This window comes from Lycium barbarum, chromosome 7 (assembly GCF_019175385.1).
Source record: "Lycium barbarum isolate Lr01 chromosome 7, ASM1917538v2, whole genome shotgun sequence".
Lineage (NCBI taxonomy): Eukaryota > Viridiplantae > Streptophyta > Magnoliopsida > Solanales > Solanaceae > Lycium > Lycium barbarum.
In genome coordinates this window covers 96,924,112-96,945,773 of record NC_083343.1, presented here as the reverse complement: position 1 = coordinate 96,945,773, position 21,662 = coordinate 96,924,112, and the positions used below count along the sequence as shown (strand labels likewise).

The 21,662-nt window shown below is 34.1% G+C and overlaps 1 long non-coding RNA gene across 1 annotated transcript; it reads left to right on the top strand.

Annotated features, from left to right (window-relative positions):
• Nucleotides 1-16,664: 16,664 nt before the first annotated feature.
• On the top strand, nucleotides 16,665-19,784 carry LOC132602337 (uncharacterized). Its single transcript, XR_009567739.1, has 2 exons — nucleotides 16,665-16,808; nucleotides 19,421-19,784. It is a non-coding gene; the product is annotated as an uncharacterized LOC132602337 (long non-coding RNA).
• Nucleotides 19,785-21,662: the final 1,878 nt, after the last annotated feature.

The following is a 21,662-nucleotide window of genomic DNA, read 5'->3' as shown; positions in this document are numbered from 1 at the left end:
ATAATATGCAGTTGATAATGGGACCTTAGTATATTTCTACCACCCACATTGCAAAAGATGTGGATTAGACTTACATATTGTGAAGTATAAAAGTAGTGTCTGTGTGCATGAAAGGGACTCTAGATTGGCAGTACGGGATGTTTCTCGTTTATTTTGTTATTCAAGACTTATCTCTAAAAAACTGTTTTGTTTTGAAAAAAAATAAAAAAAATTAACAATTTCAAGAAGCTTGACCAAAGAGGATATTAGTTCGTGTGATCATCCAAGTTCCGATCCAGCCAATCTTCTTTGTTGGCTATCTCGTTTATCAACATTCTATTCTCCAAATAACTATACCTTTTAAGAGGGTTGTGTTGGCCAATATCAACAGTAAAATATTTCACGAGAATAAAAAGGAAGATATCATTTTTTGCCTTGCGAAAAAATTTCTTAAAACTAAGACATAACCTAAGATATACTCCCTTTGTCCCAATTTACGTGATACACTTTCTGTTTTAGTCTGTCCCAAAAAGAATGATATATTTCCTTATTTGCCAACAATTTAACTTTAAACTTTACCTATTACGCGTAATGAGATGGTCTACAACCACACAAATATCTTTGACTTATTTTAGACCACAAGATTCAAAAGTCTTCCTTTATTTTTTAAACCCCGTGACCAATCAAATTATATCATATAAATTGGGACGGGGAGTATGTAAAAGTCTTACTAAAGCTCTAATGCCTACATCCGTAAATGAATGATGTAGTTACATGTCCAACTTCTTACGTCAAACTTCTTCGTTTCAATCTGATTACGTGTATTGCTACTCTAGTTTGTTTAAAAACAATATGGACATATTTTTTTCAAAAAAGTATTACATGCATAAAGAAAGTATAAACTACTACTCCCTCATTTTCAATTTATGTGGCAGCATTTTTTTTATTCCATTTCAAGGAAAACAAAAACAGCTTTCTAAATATAGAAACAATTTGATTTGAGGCTATTCATTTTAATTTTACTCCTTAATGATAATCTTTTATAGCCCATACAAATGATGTTATGACATGTATAAAACCGTAAGTCGCAAAATTCGTATAGCCATATAATGTTTGAAGGAGGATCTACAAAATACTAACAGTTAGTTATCTAAATGGTAACGTAGTATAAATGAGACAAATAATTTTAACGCAATAGATAAGAATTAAAAAGAGGGAAAAAATATGTGCTTAAGGCTATGAAGTCCAGAAATCTGATGGTTGGTGTCTTTATTGTGCAATAAATAGTTTAAACCTTTTATGAGGCATGTTTCTTGGTACAGTGAAGTGTACTGCCTTAGTTGTCTGCGTTTTCTTTGAATATCTGCAAACTTATTTTTTCTTCTTTTTCAATTTTTAGTTTTTGACTCTTTTGGTGATTGATGACTTCTTGCAGAGGGACAACATTATTTCTTGAATTCAAATGAACATGATATGATGGTCCCTTGAAGCAAACATATTTGTGTTTATATATATTTGTGAGAAATTCTCCAAGGTGGTGTGACTTTTACCCCTTTTAGGCCAAACCTTGTACTATACCAAATATCAATAATCAAGATATTGCGTGTTAATGGACAAGCCTTTCATAAGTGGATCAAAATGTATCTGCACGGAGATATATGGCCCAATAGTGTCTTAAGGCCAACTTACCATATTGTCCCTTGAGTCTGCATGTTACTCAAAAGAACAACCTAGTGACTAAAGTTTGAATCTCAAATAGATTCAAGATTTTGAGCCTTTCGGTTCTATTACGTTGGCCTTCGGGATCATAATAATGATTAACAGGGAAAGTCCGGATACGACCAAATTGAGGTGAAGTTAATGTGTATATGTGTTCATGCATTGTGCATCATGCACAATACACCAAATCACGTGTCAATGCACCTCTACACGTGTACGTACTCGGATTCGTAACATGCATGCGATGCAGTGCAAAAATCAAAAGAGCGTAGAATGACCCGAGAACTTGTTTAAACACAGGGGGAGCAGTGCGGTTGGGCCTCCATGCATCTCCCTCCTATCCCCTACTAGCAACCGCGGTATTCCAACTCCAATATCGTATATTTAAGTTGTTGCAGTTATATAGTTCGTAGTTAGATCTTTGGACAGGTCGTGAGCTCATGGCACACATGAGCCAGTATTCATTCCACTACACCACCATGTTCTAAAGTTTTGGTGCGGTGTGCAGAGGGCATCGAATGCCGGCTGAGGGATGGACCGAGAACGGTTCCTTCAGGGCCTTTCTCGGGCATCGAGTAACCAACTTAAAACTAGTACAGACAAAGGGAATCTGAAAATTTTTATTTTTGGTTTTATTGATGTTTTTATTTTCATTAACATTTTCATTTGTATTCAAATTTACTTACTTCCCATGTTCTAATTTATGTGAAGGAGTTCGGAGTACGAGAGTATAAACACTTCATTTTACTATGAATTCGGTATAGATTCTTCAAATATTTTAAAATAAAATTTAAGTATTTGAAAACTATACAAAAAGTACTACAAGACAACATAATTAATGATTCAATATTTTTAAAAAATAAAAAAATTATACTAAAAAAAACTATTTAACTCCCCAAATAGTAATACATTCACATAACATGAAACAGAAATTAATGCATTATTTATAGTTCTTTATGATAATGTATTTGAGCTCTAGTATAAATATATCCTCTTCAAACTTAGCATCTGGTCGAACACTCTTTGCCATTGTTCTACATCTTTTAGTTCTCGTAACTACTGAACATGTCCTTTGTTATCTCTAAGTGCTCAAAGCAGTAATTTACTGAAACCAGTAAGTTACAAGTAATTTACTAAAACCAAAAAATTTCGAAAATCAATAACATTCCAGTAATTTCCTAAAACCAGTTTATGTTTTGTAAAAACCAAGAAAACGTTGAAGACACAAATTAGATGAAACAGACAATTTTTCAACCCACAAGTTTCTTGTGTGTCCTTAAGAAATCTAATCCCCTCACAGTTGCCAAGGTTAATGGATTAATTTCTCCTAGGATAGAACGGAAAACTATTCTGCAATAGCGGCAACGCAAATTGCAAAACTTCGGCGAACTGATCAAATGGCAGGAGCAAAGCACATTGGACACTTACGTTTTTTGTTTGAAAAATATGCAGAATGCAGAAGATCAAAGAGGGGAGAAAAAACGCAAAGTTCTAGTTGTTCAAAAAATTTCAGTGTGTCAAAATTGAGGTGAAGCCTCGGAATTTATAGCAAGAAATTTGGGTATGAATAGGTGCGGAAATACTTGTTCATCAGGTGTTGTGTCTGTTCGATAATACCAGCTATTACCGTTGGGAATAAACAAGTCCACAAATTTTATTAATTAAAACTCCACGCAAAAATTATTATTAAGGGAAAATAAATAAATTTGGTCCAAAAAGATTATCAATCAATCAGATCATCCGAATCCGAAGCTGAAGCCGAGCCGAGCGACGACGACGGCACGAGGGGAGTCCCTCTTCTCAACTCTTTAAGAACTAGAAGAGGTGATTCTATATATAAACACACAAGAAGTGCTCTCCCCAAACCAATGAGGGACAAAATGCCACAAAGTGCCTTTTCCAAAATGAAATTTATTTGAATTTCATTTCCTTGCATTTTATTTTCCCACTATTTCCCAATTCACACTACACTCATCTTTAAAGCGTATGTATTTAAAGCCCAACAATCCCCCACATGAATGGGGAATGGCTAATGATGCATGAAAAAACTTGTGTGATTTTCAAGCAAGGATTAATCGCATCAAGATAAGTAGGTTTCCCTTTGAACTTTCCATAGTAAACACATGTCGGATACACTCAATCAATCGGTAGATTTGATATCTTTGAACCGTCGAACTTTGATGTATACCTAGACAACGACATGTCACACAATCAACCCTTTAACCATCTTTGGTTCTCATTATTGTGTTCGTTTCAGGCATGCACCGCGCTTGGTCTCGTAAGTGCGTAGAGAATTGGCTTCATAGAATTCTCCTTGAAGCGGCTTACACTTCATACTTACATAGGTGATTTCTACACGTGTAATCCTTTAGAAACTCAATTTGATATACCCTATATCAAACTTAGAAACCATTAAAAGCCTTAATGCTTTATCCTTGGTACTGAACATTGCCTTCATCATGAGAATGGGCCAAAAGTTTGTTTGACAATGTTGAACTATAAATCATAACTTTATTTGATCTCCTTGAACCTAGATCTTGGGATCTCCAATTTTCTAGGTAGAGTTACCGCCATGTTGACTTGTCCTCGGCCATAGTCCCATTCCCTTTGATGATTTCTCAACCGCCTCTCTAGCTAGGTCTTTTGTATGTGGATACGACACATTATCCTTTTACCTTACATAGTCAATTGTGATAATTTCACTAGAGAGTAGTTGTCTAACGGTATTATGTCTTCATCGTATGTGACGAGATTTGCCGTGATACATAACGGTCCCAGCCCTTCCTATTTCTGCTTGACTGTCGCAATGTACGCATATAGGTGCCAAAGGTTTGGGACAAAATGGAATATCTTCCAAGAAATTCCAGAGTCATTCAGCTTCTTCACCGGCTTTAACTAAAGCTAAAACTCAGACTCCATTGTAGAGCGGGCAATACACGTTTGTTTGGATGACTTCCAAGACACTACTCCTCCACCAATGGTAAAAACGTATCTACATGTGGACTTAGTTTCAGCTGATCCGGTGATCCAATTTGCATCACAATATCCCTCTATTACTACGGGATACGAATTATAGAGGAAAGCCAAGTCTTGTGTGTATTATAAATACCCCAAAATTCGTTTCATTGCTATCCAATGAGTTTGGTCAGGATTACTTGTGTATCGGCTTAATTTACTCATCACACAAGTTATATCTGGTCGTGTATTATTCATGATGTATATCAAACTTCCCAACACTCGAGCATATTCCAATTGAGACTTGCTTTGACCTTTATTTCTCAAAAAATTATGGTTTAAATCATGGAGTTCATGTTACCTTGAAGTCCAAATGTTTGAACTTTCAAGTACCATTTTGATGTAATGAGATTGAGACAATGCTAGTCCTTGAGGAGTCCTATGGGTTTTAATTCCTAGAATCAAATTGGCAACTCCTAAGTCTTTCATATCAAACTTACTAGCAAGAATACCCTTAATAGCATTTATGTCGGCAATGTCTTTACTCATTATTAGCATGTCATCAACATACCAACAAACAATGAACACATTATTTGGAGTGTTCTTAATGTAGACACATTTATCACACTCATTAATCTTAAATCCATTTGACAATATTGTTTGATCGAATTTTGGATGCCATTGTTTCGGTGCTTGTTAAGTCCATAAAGTGACTTAACAAGTATGCACACCTTATTTTCTTTTCTAGGAACCACCAATCCTTTAGATTGTTCCATGTAAATTTATTCCTCCAAATTTCCATTTAAGAATGTGGTTTTAACATCCATTTGATGAACTTGAAGGCCATACACGGCGGCCAATGCTATTAACACCCGAATAAATATAATTCTCGTTACCGGCCAGTATATGTCAAAATAATCAAGGGATTCTCATTGTTAAACCTTTGACAACAAGTCTTGCTTTATATTTGTCAATAGTGCCATCATCTTTCATTTTTCTTTTGAAAATTCATTTGGAACCTAAAGGTTTGTTCCCTGGAGGAATTTCAACCAACTCCCAAGTATGGTTGCTTAAAATGGATTCAATTTCACTATTAACTGCCTTTTTCCAATATTGTGCTTCTGAAAAAGACATTGCTTCCTTAAAAGTTTGAGGCTCTTTTTCCACTAAGAATGTCAAAAAGTCTGGACCAAAGGAAGTAGATGTCCTTTGACATTTGCTACGTCTTAGGTTCTCCTCATTAGGAGTACTTTTCTTTGTCTCTTCCCGAGGTCGTTTAGATCTTTCGCTAGACGACTCACACTTCTCTTTATACGGATAAATATTTTTGAAAAATTTTGCATTATCTGATTCCATTACCTTATTAACACGAATGTCGAGATTTTCGGATTTGTGAGCCAGAAACTGATATGCTTTTCGGATTTGTGAGCCAAAAACTGATACGCTTTTCTATTGATGGCATATCCTATGAAAACACAATCTACGATTTTCGGTCCTATTTTTACCCTTTTGGGTTTAGAAACTTGTATCTTAGCTAGACACCCCTACACTTTGAAGTGTTTTAAGCTTGAATTTCTTCCTTTCCATCTCTCATATGGAATGAATTGTGTTTTGGTATGGGAATTCGATTATGTATTCCATTAGCCGTAAGAATAGCTTTCCCCCACAAGTTCTGGGGTAAACCAGAACTTAACAGCAAGGCATTCATCATCTCCTTTAATATTCTATTTTTTCTTTCTGCAACCCCATTGGATTGTGGAGAGTAAGAGGCAGTTGTTTGATGAATAATGTCATATTTCAAACAAATTTCTTTAAAAGGAGATTCATATTCGCCGCCCCTATCACTCCTTATCATTTTAATCTTTTTGTAAAGTTGAGTCTCAACTTCACTTTTGTATTGCCTGAATGCATCAATTGCTTCATCTTTACTATTAAGTAAATAAACATACCAATAACGAGTGTTGTTGTCAATAAAAGTAATGAAATACTTCTTTCCACCGCGAGATGGAGTTGACTTCTTGTCACATATATCTGTGTGAATTAAGTCTAAAGGATTTGAATTCCTTTCGATTGACTTGTAAGGAAATTTAGCATACTTAGATTCCACACATATTTGACATTTTAAATTATCGCATTCAAATTTAGGCAATACATCCAAATTAATCATTTTTCACAAGGTTTTATAATTGACATGTCCTAAACGGTAATGCTATAAATCATTTGATTCAAGTAAGTAAGACGAAGCTGAAATTTTATTATTATCAATGACCATTACATTCAGTTTGAAAAGGCCCTCTTTAAGGTAACTTTTTCCTATGTACATCTCGTTCTTACTTATTACAACTTTGTCTGAAACATACACACACTTAAAATTGTTCTTCGCTAGAAGTCTGGTAGAGACTAATTTTTTTCTAATTTCAAGAACACGATAGATGTTGTTGAGAGTCACCACCTTGCCAGAAGTCATTTTTAGAAATATCTTTCCATAACCTTCAATATTGGTCGTTGCAGAATTTCCCATAAAAATGGTCTGGTCGGGTTTCGCGGGAGCATATGAAGCGAATGCTTCTCTAAAATCACAAATATGACGAGTGGCGCCAGAATCAATCCACCACTCTTTAGGATTTTCCACTAGGTTGCACTCAGACAACATAGCGCACAAGTCATCAACTTCCTCATTTGTTTCAATCATATTAGCTTGACCCTTTTTCTTTTCCTTCTTCGGAGCATGACAATCTGCAGCTTTGTGTCCGATTTTTCCCACAATTATGGCAATTTCCCTTGAATTTCTTCTTGTTGGGATAGTTCCTTGGTCCTAACGCCTTTTCCTCTTTTTTCGGATTCATTTAAGCAGTTTCAACAATATGTGCTCCCTCTATTGCTGATCTCCTTTTGGCCTTATTTTCTGCTGCCATGTTATCTTCCTCGATTCTCAACCAAATGATGAGATCTTCCAGCATCATCTCTTTTCGTTTGTGTTTCAAGTATTTTTTGAAGTCCTTAAATAAAGGAGGCAATTTCTCTATTACTGCCGCAACTTAAAACACGCCACTAATCACCAAACCTACAACAAATAATATGTAAGTAATAGCATGCTTAGTACTTGCGACTGAAGAATTAATTAGACTTAGATCTTCAACAGGGAGATCGTGGATGATAACCTGCAACTCTTGAACTTGAGTAACAACAGACTAGTCGTCTACCATTTTGTAGTCCAGGAACTTGGCAACTATAATTTTTTTCAATGCAGCATCTTCAATTTTATATTTCTTTTCCAACGCATCCCATAGTTCTTTCGAAGTTCCCACATTAGTATAGACGTGGTAAAGATCATCCTCCAGTCTGCTAAGTATATAGTTCTTACACAAAAAATCCGAGTGCTTTCAAGCCTCGATCACAATGAAAAGTTTATTTTCAGGAGTTGATTCGGGTAGAACCGGAACTTCTTCCTTAATGTACTTTTGTAGACTTAAGCTCGCCAAGTAAAAGAACATCTTTTGCTGCCATCTTTTGAAATCAATCCCACTAAAATTTTCGGGCTTCTCTGCCAGAGCCGGTGCCAGGGCAGCCCGACTAGATGAGCCAGCATTTCTTGTAGAGCCAACCGCGGGATTAGTGTGGCAGTAGCAGTAGCATTCCGATTTGGAGTTTGGTCACAAATTTCGTCCACAAACACAAACATAATTAACAAAATCGGTGAAGGTTTTATATCTTCAAACCAAAAGCCAAACGTTAATAAATCAGTGAAGTTTTTATATCTTCGAACTGAAAGCCAAACGTTAATTATTCGATGAAGTTTTTATATTCTTCAAATCTAGTGGACAAATGAGTATAAAGTTACGAAAACTTTAATCTCAAAAGCGGAGTACAAAATTCGAAGATTTTAGTCTCCAACACAAACAGAACACAAAAGATTAAACAATACGATTAGATTTCTTAAGCTTGTTATCTCTAAGTGTTCAAAGCAGTAATTTACTGAAACCAGTAAGTTACGAGTAATTTACTAAAATCAGAAATTTTCGAAAATCAGTAACTTTCCAGTAATTTCCTAAAATCAGTTTCTGTTTTGTAAAGACCATCAAAACGTTAAAGACAGAAATTAGATGAAACGGAAAATTTCCAATCCCACAAGTTTCTTGTGTGTCCTTAAGAAATCTAATCCTCTCACAGTTGCCAAGGTTAATGGATTAATTTCTCCCACTCCCCTCACAATTGCCAAGGTTTTGGGTTTGAAAAATATGCAGAATGCAGAAGATCAGAGAAGCCTTGGAATTTATAGCCAGAAATTTGGGCATGAACAGGTGCGGAAATACATGTTCAACAGGTGTTGTGTCTATTCGGTAATACCAGTTATTACCATTGGGAATAAACGAATTTTATTAATTAACATTCTGCGCAAAAATTATTATCAATCAATCAGATCATCCGAATCCGAGCGACGACGATGACGGCGCGAGGAGAGTCCCTTTTCTCAACTCTTTAAGTGATAGAAGAGGTGATTCTATATATAAGCACACAAAAAGTGTTTTCTCCCACCAATGAGGGACAAAGTGCCTTTGCAAAATGAAGTTTATTTGAATTTCATTTCCCTCCATTTTATTTTCCCACAATTTTCCAATTCACACTACACTCATCTTTAAAGTTTATGTATTTAGCCCAACATCCTATTCTTATTGACATACAAGAAAAGAAAAAAAGATTTAAAAAAAAAAAAAAAAAAAAGGGATCCCTTCTCTTTATTTTTCCCATGTTTCTAGACACCAAAATCCTCATATATACAAAGGCTTTTTCTATCATTTACATGAGTATAGAATTGAGAACGAATATATTTCTATGGCAAAAAGATGAAACTTTTTAAACACATAAGGATTTGATTTACTCAACAAGATTAACCTAAATAGAACATAATCTATTGTAAGATCTTTGCATAGATATCTTTTGTTATTTTTTGTTGTCTTTTTCTGTAGTTCAACAAATTAAACCTACATCCCATTACATAAGTTTTAATATTTAACGAGAATCAAAAAGGGTTTGGTCGCAAATTGACCCTATTACACATTATTTACTTTTATTAAACGACTATTACATTTTAATGATTCATCAACTGTTCATATTTAGAGAACAAAGCTAGGTCCCTAAACATGATTTAGGTGGAGGAGCTGTCACATCTATACCAACCAAAACCTTAATTATCGTTAATTTAAGGATAAGACGGTGGGTCTAATATGTTCTTAATTATAACAAAGCTCCATTATTTTATTATGGAAATCCTTGTTGACACAAAATAGCTAAATCTATATCTATATATAATAAAAAGCTAGGCATAGACAAGGTAATGTGGCAGCTCTCTATGGCTTAGAATCATATTTATCTTTTTTCTCCTTTTTTTTTTTTTGACATTTTTCTCTCTTCTTTGGTCTATATATTTTCTCTTCCACGTCATTATTATTTATTTAATCTGCAGTTAAGGATATGTCAGCATTGAATTTTAAGCTGGATAATCTATATTAATAGTTTTATGTGATCATTGCGCAAAGTGAGTATATGGAGAAGGAAGAGATTTAAATGCCTCAATTATCACATATGTTACTAATCCACCCTTTTCTATCCCCTCATTGTAACTGTAGACATGCATTGATGGTGAGAATTAAGAGGTTTGAGTTTTAGGATATAAATGTTTATAATTTTTAGAGTCTCGACAACATGAGACCTGTTTTTTTCATGATCTGGAGAACATGAGACTCAAAAAAATAAAAAGAGATGCTAGATTATATTGCTCCCTTAAAGAGCATAAGATAAATTTTGCTGCATATGGTGGAAGAAAATTGTCACTGAAGTGTGAAAATTCAAGCGATTGAGAACAATAACTAAAGATTCTGATAATTTGCTTCATAGTTTCTTTTAAAAGTTCTACCATTTTTAGCTTTTTTTGCCCTTAACCTTTAAAACATTAGATATGCTTAGATAAGAATCTAGACTTTCCTTCTTGCTGGATATGAGGAGATGAGATGATATCTATACACTCTTAATTTTGAGTGACAACAAGCTTTAGAATCGCAAAAGATGTGTTTGTCGAGATTTAACGAGACAAAAAGAAACTCTTTTTAAAGAGAAATAAGAGAGAAGATTGAATGAAAAGGCTGACGGAATCAACCGTTGTTCCTCCAAATCATCTTAATTTCATATCTCAAAAAAAAAAAAAAAAAAAAAACACGTAAGTGTTACTTCAGTGTTAATCAACTGTTGCTTTTTCTTGTGACTCTTCAAATGCGAAAAGCTAATGTGTTCACTAGACAATTTTCATTGATAATATTTAATGCACGAGTGAGTATTTTCTTCTAATATTTTTCTTTTTCTAATATTGTGACAAGATGAGTGTTCTTTCTATGTCTCGGGTTTTTATATTAGATATTACGCAAGACTTCCTTAACAACAAGTTATGGCCATGATCAAGGTTTTAGTGACAAATCCTGATGAATCGCCAAGATTTCAGTCACAAGGCTTGCCTTAGCCACAAATTAATCGGGATGATCACCATAAGAATTTCAGCAACACATTTTGTTTCAAAATTTGCTAAATTGTTCTAAATGTTTCATTTAAAATGAGTCAATGTAATTTAATTTGTGAGTGAAGTAAGTAAATTAATTCATTCGCTTATATTAAGATTTTAGAAATATTAACAAAATTGTTCGATGAGTTAGAAAAGAAATGTTTCACGTATTTATTAGTAAGACTTTTTATGAAGACAAGCACGAACCATTTCACTAGTGAACTAATATAACCATCCATAAATTATAGCGCTAGTTGTATTTTTTATGGTCAAATAAATGAAGTGAAAATGCACGTTATTTTCTTTTTTTGGTTTCATATCGGTGTCCGGTACTCACATTGAAATGGGCGGTGAAATATGACCTCACAATTGAGTCATGGTTGGCCATAATGAGCTGCATAATAACAAGATTTTCAACACGCGTAAATGTGGCCCTTTCATATAAAAAAAAGTTTCAAGCTATCTTCTTAATGAGATTTATTTTCTTATTTTTTGACTTTATACTAATATTAAAGTTTATCTTTCCCAAAATTGGTGGAGTTTGGACCATCCTTGCTGAATGGCCCTGCTGTTTTGACATTTTTTAATGTATAGACTAGGTGCCTTAACTAATACGGACACGTTTGGTTGATTAATCAACGTAACTATCACCTCCCAAATCTTAAAAAACAAAAAAAAAAAATAAAAAAAATTAACATTATTATTGACCTTTTTCTCTTATTTTCTTGTATCTTCTTTGAACTTGCGATTACCTCCCAAATCTAAAAATTATTCACTTTATTACTGATTTTTTTTTCTATTTTTTCTTGTATCCAGTTTGAACTTGATGATCAAATAAATAGAATATTTTTCCTGTCCGCCTAACTTTACTTTTGCATATGTGTTTCACACAATTAATAGTGAAGAATGCTTACCTAAACGATAATGGTCAGAATACAAGTGAAATTTGAACTTGTTACATTGTTAAATAAAAATATAACAGTTTTAGTTTGAATTATGCAAAAATTGGACTAGTTAGATATTAGAGATTTTTAGATATTCATCTACATATAGCAAAATTTGCTATCCTCATGCTATACAAAGTATACATTTTGCACTGATGTAATTGCTTTATACATGAGCTTACTACACAACTACAATTACTACATTCAATCTTAAGTTATTAGTGGTCCGTTGTATGAATGTTCAATATCGTAATATTGTATTTGGGTGCATAATATTTTAATACACATAGTTGAGGCTATATTATAAGTATTCAATATGGAATGACAAGTTATCAACCTATCACAAATTTTCAACTCTTTTCTTTTATTCGGGTTTAAGAACTACGTACATTAATGTGAGGAACTGAAAGAGGAAATAAAATTCGGATTTGTACCATGATTTTCTTGGTCTCCCATCATCATTTCGGGTAAAAATTTGTTCGGGTTTAAGACCTACGTACATTAATGTGAGGAACTGAAAGAGGAAATAAAATTCGGATTACAATGCTTTTCTTGGTCTCCCATCATCATTTAGGGTAAAAATTTATATGTATCTGATATTTACATCACATTAATAAATGTGATATGTGTTTGGTAATAAGTTAATATATACAAGCTAAAGTTAATCTATACAAGTTAATAATATTAATATTCTCACTTTATTAAATTATCTAATCATAAATAGTTAATATAATTTGATGTAAATAGTAAGCGTGAATAAATACTTACCCACTGACTATAGTTACACGTTACTCTTGATAAAAACAATAAAGAGCCAAAGAGGAACAGTAAACATAATTACAATGCTGATGAGTGATGAGTGATGAGTGCATAATTAGTTATGTGACTTTTAAGTGCCTCTTTCTTTCTTTTTAAATTTATTCATATTGATTGATTCATGTGTATGGAAATATTTTAGTAACAATTTTCAAATTTATAATTAATTAATACTGCATATAGTTTCGTCAGAGTCGACTAACCCTCCTAGATTTGACTCAAGGTATATTCATTCGTTCGTTTATTGTATGTGAATAACTCGTGTCTCGTAACTTGTGGTTACTTTTATTTTATTCTTTTTATTTATATATTTCTAATGACATTCCATATTTTCGTTATTGCGAAAATTGAGATCATCAATGACTTCAGGCTACCTTATGAGTTACAACTGCGAATATACTCAATATCCTCTGCCTCTGATCCTAAGAGATCGGTTTTATCGTTACAACTATCTTTTATTTACATGACCTTTTCATAAAATATCAATAAAATAATATATAACATCAGTAAAATAAATACAGGGAATTTTTGAAATATCATCTGTCCATTTCAAATTATAATTGATTATAAATCAAGGGCGGAGCTATATGAGAGCAAGGGTGTTCAGCCGAACACCCTTCGCCGAAAAATTATACCGTGTATATAGGTCATCTATCGAATATAGTGTATATATTAAAGCTTTTGAACACCCTTAGCAAAACTGTGTCCAACAGTCCAGCGGCAAAGGTATTCACTTTCAAGCGAGAGCTTGCGGGTCTGATCCCGCAGTCAGCATTGTCGTGATGTTTTCTTTTATTTACCCACAAAAGTCTGGATTGTACCTTGCAGAAAAGGATTTGGTGCTATTTTTTTCTAAAAATTCTGTTATAAAAATACTCCAAGAAGTGAAACCTCATCTAATAAAATTGTATCACTATTATGATTATGTTTTCAGAAGTAGATTTTTTTATGTTGACTTCTTTATGTTAGTTTTAATTTATACAATTTTTAGTTTTATTACACTACTAAAAAAACTGGATTTTCAGACCTCAAAAAACCGACCTCATGAGGTCGGTAAAATTGTAATATTTATTTTTCAATTTTTTTTTTTAAATAAACCGACCTCATGAGGTCGGTAATATTGTATCAAAATTTTAAAAAATAATGTACCGACCTCACTAGGTCGGAAATTTAATTAACGATAAATATTATAATTTTTTTTTAATTTAAATGAATACTGACCTCACGAGGTCGGTTTATTAAAAATAATTTAAAAATAATTTTTGATAAACCGACCTCATGAGGTCGGTATTCTTTTAAATTAAAAATAAAATAATTAAATATACCGACCTCGTGAGGTCGGTTATTAGCCAAATAAAATTAAAACTAACTCCAATTAAACCCTTCTCATTTCTCTCTCTTTCCCTCTCACGTTTTTCAGATCCCTCTCTCTCTAAACCTATACACCATCGACGTCACCAACAGTGCGAGTCACCGTCATCGTCGTCCACTCCCAGAACCGCCGCTGCCATTGCCAGTTATCATCAAATGATGGTAATCTCACATACCCCCTCTTTCTTTCTGTACGCTTTTCTTAATACAATTTTGGATGAATGCCATTTTTGTAATTTTGAATACTATTTCTTCTCTTTAGGGTTGTAGCAGTTCCAACAATGGTTACTTCTCTTTGTTTTCCTTACTCGCTTTATGTCAAATTCTTGTATTTCATCTATATTGAGTTATGTTTTTTTTTTTTTCGATATTCATCTTAAATTTGTTAACTTTTAGGGTTGTTCTAACTTTTTCGGGATAAAGGGTAAGGGAGATAACTGGGATTGTATGAATCTGTAGTGTTACTTGGGCTGAAGTTGGAAAAGAATTGCATTTTCTTTATTTCTGTTGTCCGAGCTGAAAACAACCATACTGTTCTGACATACGACTTACCGGTAATAACTCTAGGTTTTCTTTTATAGTTGTCTTTTTGCTTTCACTGCTTAAGTTTGTGTAAAGCTAAAATTGCTCGCAGAGTTGTTCGGTAATGTATTAGATATTTTATTTTAGTTGATAAGCTCTCTGGATGAGAAACCTTCTGTTTGAATGTTTGTCGATTGGAGTTCTTGTGGAGTAATTATTCTGTACTCTGTACACACTTTATGGTAACTGGTAAGGCCTCATAGGTCCCTTATTTTCACAGTTAAATTTACAGAGCGACTACTAGATTTGGGTGGACCTTCACTATCAGCATCAGAAGCCAATCTTAGGAAGTGCTACTTTTAATGACAACTTGAGACTTGACAAAATGCAATTTTCTTTAAAATAGCAATTAGCTTTGGTTCTACCCTACCCTCCTAATACATAGAACACAAATCTCAGTCATATTGTTTTGCAGCAGAAAATTATGTGCAAAGTACTGATTATTGCTTGTCTTATTTCTGTTGTAGTTTCTGGTTTTTTTTTTTTTTTTTTCCATCTGATCTTTGTTGTTGATTGTAATACTAAAGACTTTTGAATTTTTCAAAGTTATATATTTCCTGCCTGCTTCATAATTTGTCTGGATGGCGAGGTTGCATTTTCTCCCTGTCATCTAGATGTTGATGGGCACCGACAGTTTACTTGGAAAAATAGGAAGAAATTTTTGTTTTTATCAAAAAAATAGTAAAACATTTCTGCATAATTTCCCAAGTCTCATTGGCAGGTTAGGAGTTTGTCAAGTCCAAGGCTGCTTTTAGTTATATTTAAATCTCTGTAAGTTGTCAAAGTAATTGAAAGAAGTTTTAAGAGCCTGTGGGGAATTTCATAAATCATCAAAGACAATTCCATGTTTAAAACTTTAAAAGGAATGCTCTTTTTAAAATATTGAGGTGGTTCTTTTGGATATTCAAAAAAAGAGATGGAATTTCTAACAGATTTACAAGGTAAAAGATGCATCTTCTGAGCTGCAAAAAGCACTGCCTTTATAACATGCCTCCGAATGCCTTGCTTCTATGATTGTCTAGATTCAATTGCTGCATCATCGACTGTTACACTCTCAGTAGTGTACTTCCTGATAATAATCCTTTTGTTACTATTGTTATTTTTCTAATTCTGTTATAGGATGGGTTTGATGCTAATGGATAGAGTATCACTTTTGTTCTAGACTTCTAATGCCATTGGCCAAAGTTAATTTGATTCTTCTTTTTTTTTTAATCTATTCGGAATGTGCAGGCTGTTCCTTGGTCATGTTCGTGGGATCTCAACATGTCGCATAGCATATATGCTGGATTACAGGTCCTAACACATAATCCATCTGTTGGAAAATGGTTCCACTTTTTGTTTTTTGCGAGTCCAACAAAATAATCTTCGACTAATAATTCTGAATCTATTCTCTCATTATTTTGACATGGCAGAAAATTACAACTTGTAGTCTTTTTATGTAGTTTATAAGTATCTGATGTTCAAAAAATGAGTGAATATATACCTAAGTTAGCTCGGAAAATTTGTCAAGTGGACCACCATAAAATCTGAAGTGACAACCAAGTTGGTATTGTCGGAACATTTATTTGTTTGAATTAGTTAGTCTCTCTTTCAAGTCTAGCAACGCCATTATTATTTATCGAAAAGAAAACAGTTACTATCTCTTTTCTTCTTTTTTCTCTTGACTAATGTGTCATATTTTTAATTTCGTGTTTGCAAAATGGCATGGTTTTGCACTTTGATCGGCGTCAAACTACTGTTCCAGTGGAATCTTTGACTGGGTTAACAGGAAATCCTGTTCATACTGTGTGTTCCCTTTTTGCTGATCCTACACTTGGTGTCGTTGTTAGAAGTGTTCTTTCTGCATCTTCAGTAGGCTTGTGCCACTGGAACTTTGGTAGCAGTAACGAAAGGTGAGTTCTAGTATGTTTACTACTCTAAATTTCACTTATTTGTTGGTTCTTGAGGTGAACAAGTTTTTCTTACTGTCTACTATCTTTTGAGTTTGGAGGACCCAGATTAGGGTAGAAGGCTTAGTAGATAGTCTCGTTATCCTTCCTTATTAGTAGTCGCATTATCGCAGTATAATTTCTTGTGCTCTGATTTCTGCTATTATCTGTTATTTCTTGTACTTTGATTATCCTATTTTATCTGTGTTATCTCTTTGAATTTCTTAGCATTATCTGACCTCTTTTTATGCTTTTTATTGAGCCGAGGGTCTTTCGGAAGGTGACTCACTGAGTAATGAGGAAAAAAAAAAGGTGGAAAAGTTTAAACCACTTCGCTTAAAGTCTAATAGATTGTGTTTTTCTTTTGATTACGAGGATGGAAAGTTGAAGGTGTTCCAAGAATAATATCTGTTGGAGTAGGACACCTTACTTGTCTAGGGCCCATTCTCTTTTCCGAAAATATCTTCTTTGGGACCTTTCTTATTTTTAATGATATCTGACCATCAAGTAATACTTGGAATTGAAATCTTGCTTTTCTATTCTAATCTTATCTTTGTTTGGTGAAATGTAAGCATTAAAGGGGGTTTTCATACTTACCTTTACCTAAAAAAAAAGGTGGGAGGGGGGGGTCATATTTTTCAGCAAAGAAATGTCCCGTTGGTGTAAATTTTATTGGAGTCCTACAATAAGGCAATAGAATCATAACCTCTTCAATACTACAGAGGTTATAATAACTATTGGACCGAAATGGCATCTTTTAAACAGTTTGTCATTCTAGGATCCATTTTAGCCAAAGGGAACTTATGAGACTGAAATGGCGCTCTATATGATTTATGTAATGTGGTATAGGGCAACTGGTGACTTGGGTCTCTGTTGAAAACAGTTGCAATAATCCATATTGTCTAAATTCCTGATTGTTTCAGTTCTCTCCCCTAGGCCTGCTTGCATTGGTGTGTATATTTGAAAGATGATCACTGATGTCTTATGTGTATACTACTGCCCATGTGTGTAATTTCCTTTTATTGATAAGCTTTCTCTGAGGGACATGTGTGTGTGCTGTGTGGATATCCTTATCCTGTATTTACCCTCAGCCATCCAACAAGCTCTTATTCCTTTTCTTTTTTCCTCTCCCTCATGTCTATATGTATCCAAGATGTCTGTACATTGTTTGTGCCATCCTCTGTGCCCATTTAGCCCTGTGCATCCAGCATGCCTCTTGATTTATGACTAATTCATTTTATCTATGTTTTCAATATGACATGAATCACTTTTCTTTTATTTGAACCCCACCATGTCATGCCTGATTCTGTTCTCATCAAGTAACAGTGTAGCCTTGGACTTGTACATGCCTATGCTTCTTTTTATGTGGCTTATGTGATCTTCCCTCTCCTTGCACATCTAACTTTGCTGGTTATGCCTGCTTAATCTCATCTAAGTAACTTGCCCTTCCTGCTTAATCTCATCTAAGTAACTTGCCCTTCTTTGAAGATCCTTGACTTGCATCTTGCTTAAATCACCTACACAAGGTTCTGCTAAGCTTAATCTCTTTTTGACCAATTTGCATACTAATTAACTGTCTCATACTATTTGAAGATGGTACATTGCTTGTTTTGGCCAATTCATGGTTGAGTACAACCCTTTTTCTTCTCTCTCTCTCTCCCCCCCCCCCCCCCCCTCATATGACATTTAGATGTGGTACACACTTATGTATGCCTTCATGTGAGCTGACTGTTATGGCATCTCCTGTTTGCACCCCCATTTTGCTCTGATCTGGACTCAACACCATACAAGAATGATACTGTTTTTTTAAAAAAGAAATGTTTTGCCATGCTTTCTATCTGCCTATACACAACATCATGTTCCCTTTTTTAAAAAAAAATGCTTTGATCCCTCATATGCTCATAAATTCAGTCACTATGATTGTTTTCTTTCTTCTGCTCTCTTTTTCTGAAAAAAACTATTTGACCTTGTGCCTATTTGTACACTACTTGGCTTTGCTTGATGTTGTACCTATTTCTCCTTTAATCACTACTTTCCAATCTTGTCCCTCTGAAACCATGTCATAGCTTTCCTATTTCAGACCATACTTATGTTACTCTAACTTGACTCATGCTTGACCATATGTGCATACCACAGTCTGTACCTTGACATGAGGATAGGATAGTGCTTTGATATGTGTTTGGAATTTGGACTGCTCTGTGTGCAGATTATCTCTGCTAGTTTATGACCTCATGATCAGTCCCCTTTTTTTCTGAGTTTTGTGATGTATTGCAATCTGTGTTTGGCTATGGTAACTGATCACATGCATTGGCCTTATCCTTATTTGTCCTTCCCTACATTAATCTACCTATGCAGAGGCTGCCACGACCTGTTCTTTTACATGAATTATGACTAGCCTGTCTGCCACCAGTGCTCCTGCCAATATTACTCCATGTCTGCTGGTTTTCTTCCTCTATTGTGATAGTATCCATGACCCTTTCCCCTTTTATCATACTACATAGCTTGTTCTTGGCCCTTGATTACTGTCCCTTTTCTATTAATTTATATTTGCGATACTTACATATATTATTGTATAGATGGCAGGTGAAAAGAGGGGTAAGAAAACAAAGAAGGCTAACGAGACAGCGGTTCCCCGAAGACCACCAGAAAACCTTGCGATTAGAAATAGAAGCCCGTCGCCATGTCTTCCACCACGCGGCACTCCATTGCCTCATGATCCCCTTAGTGTAGACTAGTTTAATGTTTTGTGGATGTTTACAAATGTTGAAGTAGTTTAATGTTGTTTTGATGTTTGCGAAGGTTGAAGTAGCTTAATTAATGTCTCTTGTGAATGTTTGATTGACGTTTTTATTCAACTTTGAAGTAATTTCGAATTGAATTTGATGTTTTGGTGGTTGTAATATATGTGTTGTAATAGTAGCTTATTGTTTTATGTATTTATAGTAGTTTGGTGTATTGTTGGCAGCTATTTGGGCTCGTTTTAGTTGAAATTAAAATTATTTTCATCTTGACAGGGAGGCAGCTGGAATAACAGCTAGGTGCTACAATATTTTTTGCAAAATACTGACCTCATGAGGTCGGTTATGGGCAAAATTTACCCAGAAACTGTTAATTACCGACCTCATGAGGTCGGTTTTCTGGAACATTTTCCCAGAAATTGCAAATTACCGACCTCATGAGGTCGGTTTTCTGCACAATTATCCAACATATAGCAAATTACCGACCTCATGAGGTCGGGTTTCGACAAATATTTTGCAAAAATTGAGAAATACCGATCTCAGGATGACAGAAATCTAAAACGATATATATATATATATATATATTCATATAACTTACCGACCTCAGGAGGTCGGTAAACTAATATCATTATATTATTAATATAATTTACCGACCTCACGAGGTCGGTAATTTATATAATTAATAGCCGACTAAAAAAATATTACCGACCTCATGAGGTCGGTTTTTTGCGACCTTATGAGGTCGGTAATATTTCCGACCCACTCTTTTCCGACCTAATTCTGAGGTCGGTTTTGAGGTCGGTTTTTGCCCAAAACCGACTTCATGAGGTCGGAAATTGCCCTTTTTTTTAGGTCAGAAAATCCAATTTTTTTAGTAGTGTTATAAGTGTTTTTATGATTGAGTTATATATCGCGTAGTTGATCTAAATTTTTCGCTGCACCCATTCATTTGGAAAAAAAAATTATTTACTTCACAATGAACGCCCTCAGCGTTATTCCTGGCTCCACCACTGTTATAAACTATTTTTTGCTCTCTTGCGCTTCCTAAACCGAACATGATTTAGAGCCTAATTGGATGGGTATAGCTTACAGCTGATAATCCAAAAGTAATAAATTAGGAATTTTAATGTATGGCTTTTAGCGAATTTTTGGTTTATAAGCATTTTTTTATCTTACCCAAATACTACAATAATGCTTAAAAGTTATTTTGACTTGAAAGCACTAAAAATAAGCTAATCCAAATGGCAGTTACTCTTCCCTGACTAAAGGCTTAGGGGTCGTTTGCAGCTGGTTAGAGTTCCGCGTAGTTTAGTTATTTCATCTTCTATCATTCATAAGATAATACATTTCCTTATAACTTATACTCCCTCTATTTCAATTTACGTGAACCTATTATTATTTGGGGAGTTTTCGAGGTGGTGACCACGATTTCCTTACATTTTTTCTAAATTATTTGAATTAAAAATTCTCATGACTTATAGTACTTTTCATGTAGTTTCTAAATATATAAATTTTACTTTTACAAACTTGAAAAATCTATGTAAAACTTAAGATCAAAGTTATAAAATTTGACCCTCGTACTCCGAAAAGGTTCACATAAACTGCAACGGAGGGAGCACATGTATTAGTTATGTGCCTTTTTAAATTGCAAACCAGAACACCCCATTAGGTGTGTTGAATTTTATACATAGCAAAAATAATACTACCAAACATGATATTACTTATGCCGAATTTAATACATGAATGACTTAACTCTTAATCAACTGCCAAACGACCCCTTAATGTTGTGATATAATTTGGTGGATGAAATATGACAATTTGTAAAAAAAATAAAAAATAAAAAATAAAAAATAAAAAATTGTAAAAAAAATAAAAAATTTGGGCCCCCCCATAAATAAATAAATAAAAAATTGTCCCCCCCCCCCCCCCCCCATTAAACAGGCCCATAAAAAATTGTAAAATAAATAAATTGTGGGCCTCATATTAAACACCAGCCAGTATTAAAAAAAAGTGGAACCCATCACATTCAAACTCACGGGAAAAGAAAAGTGGACCCCATATTAACAAAATCAAGCAATAT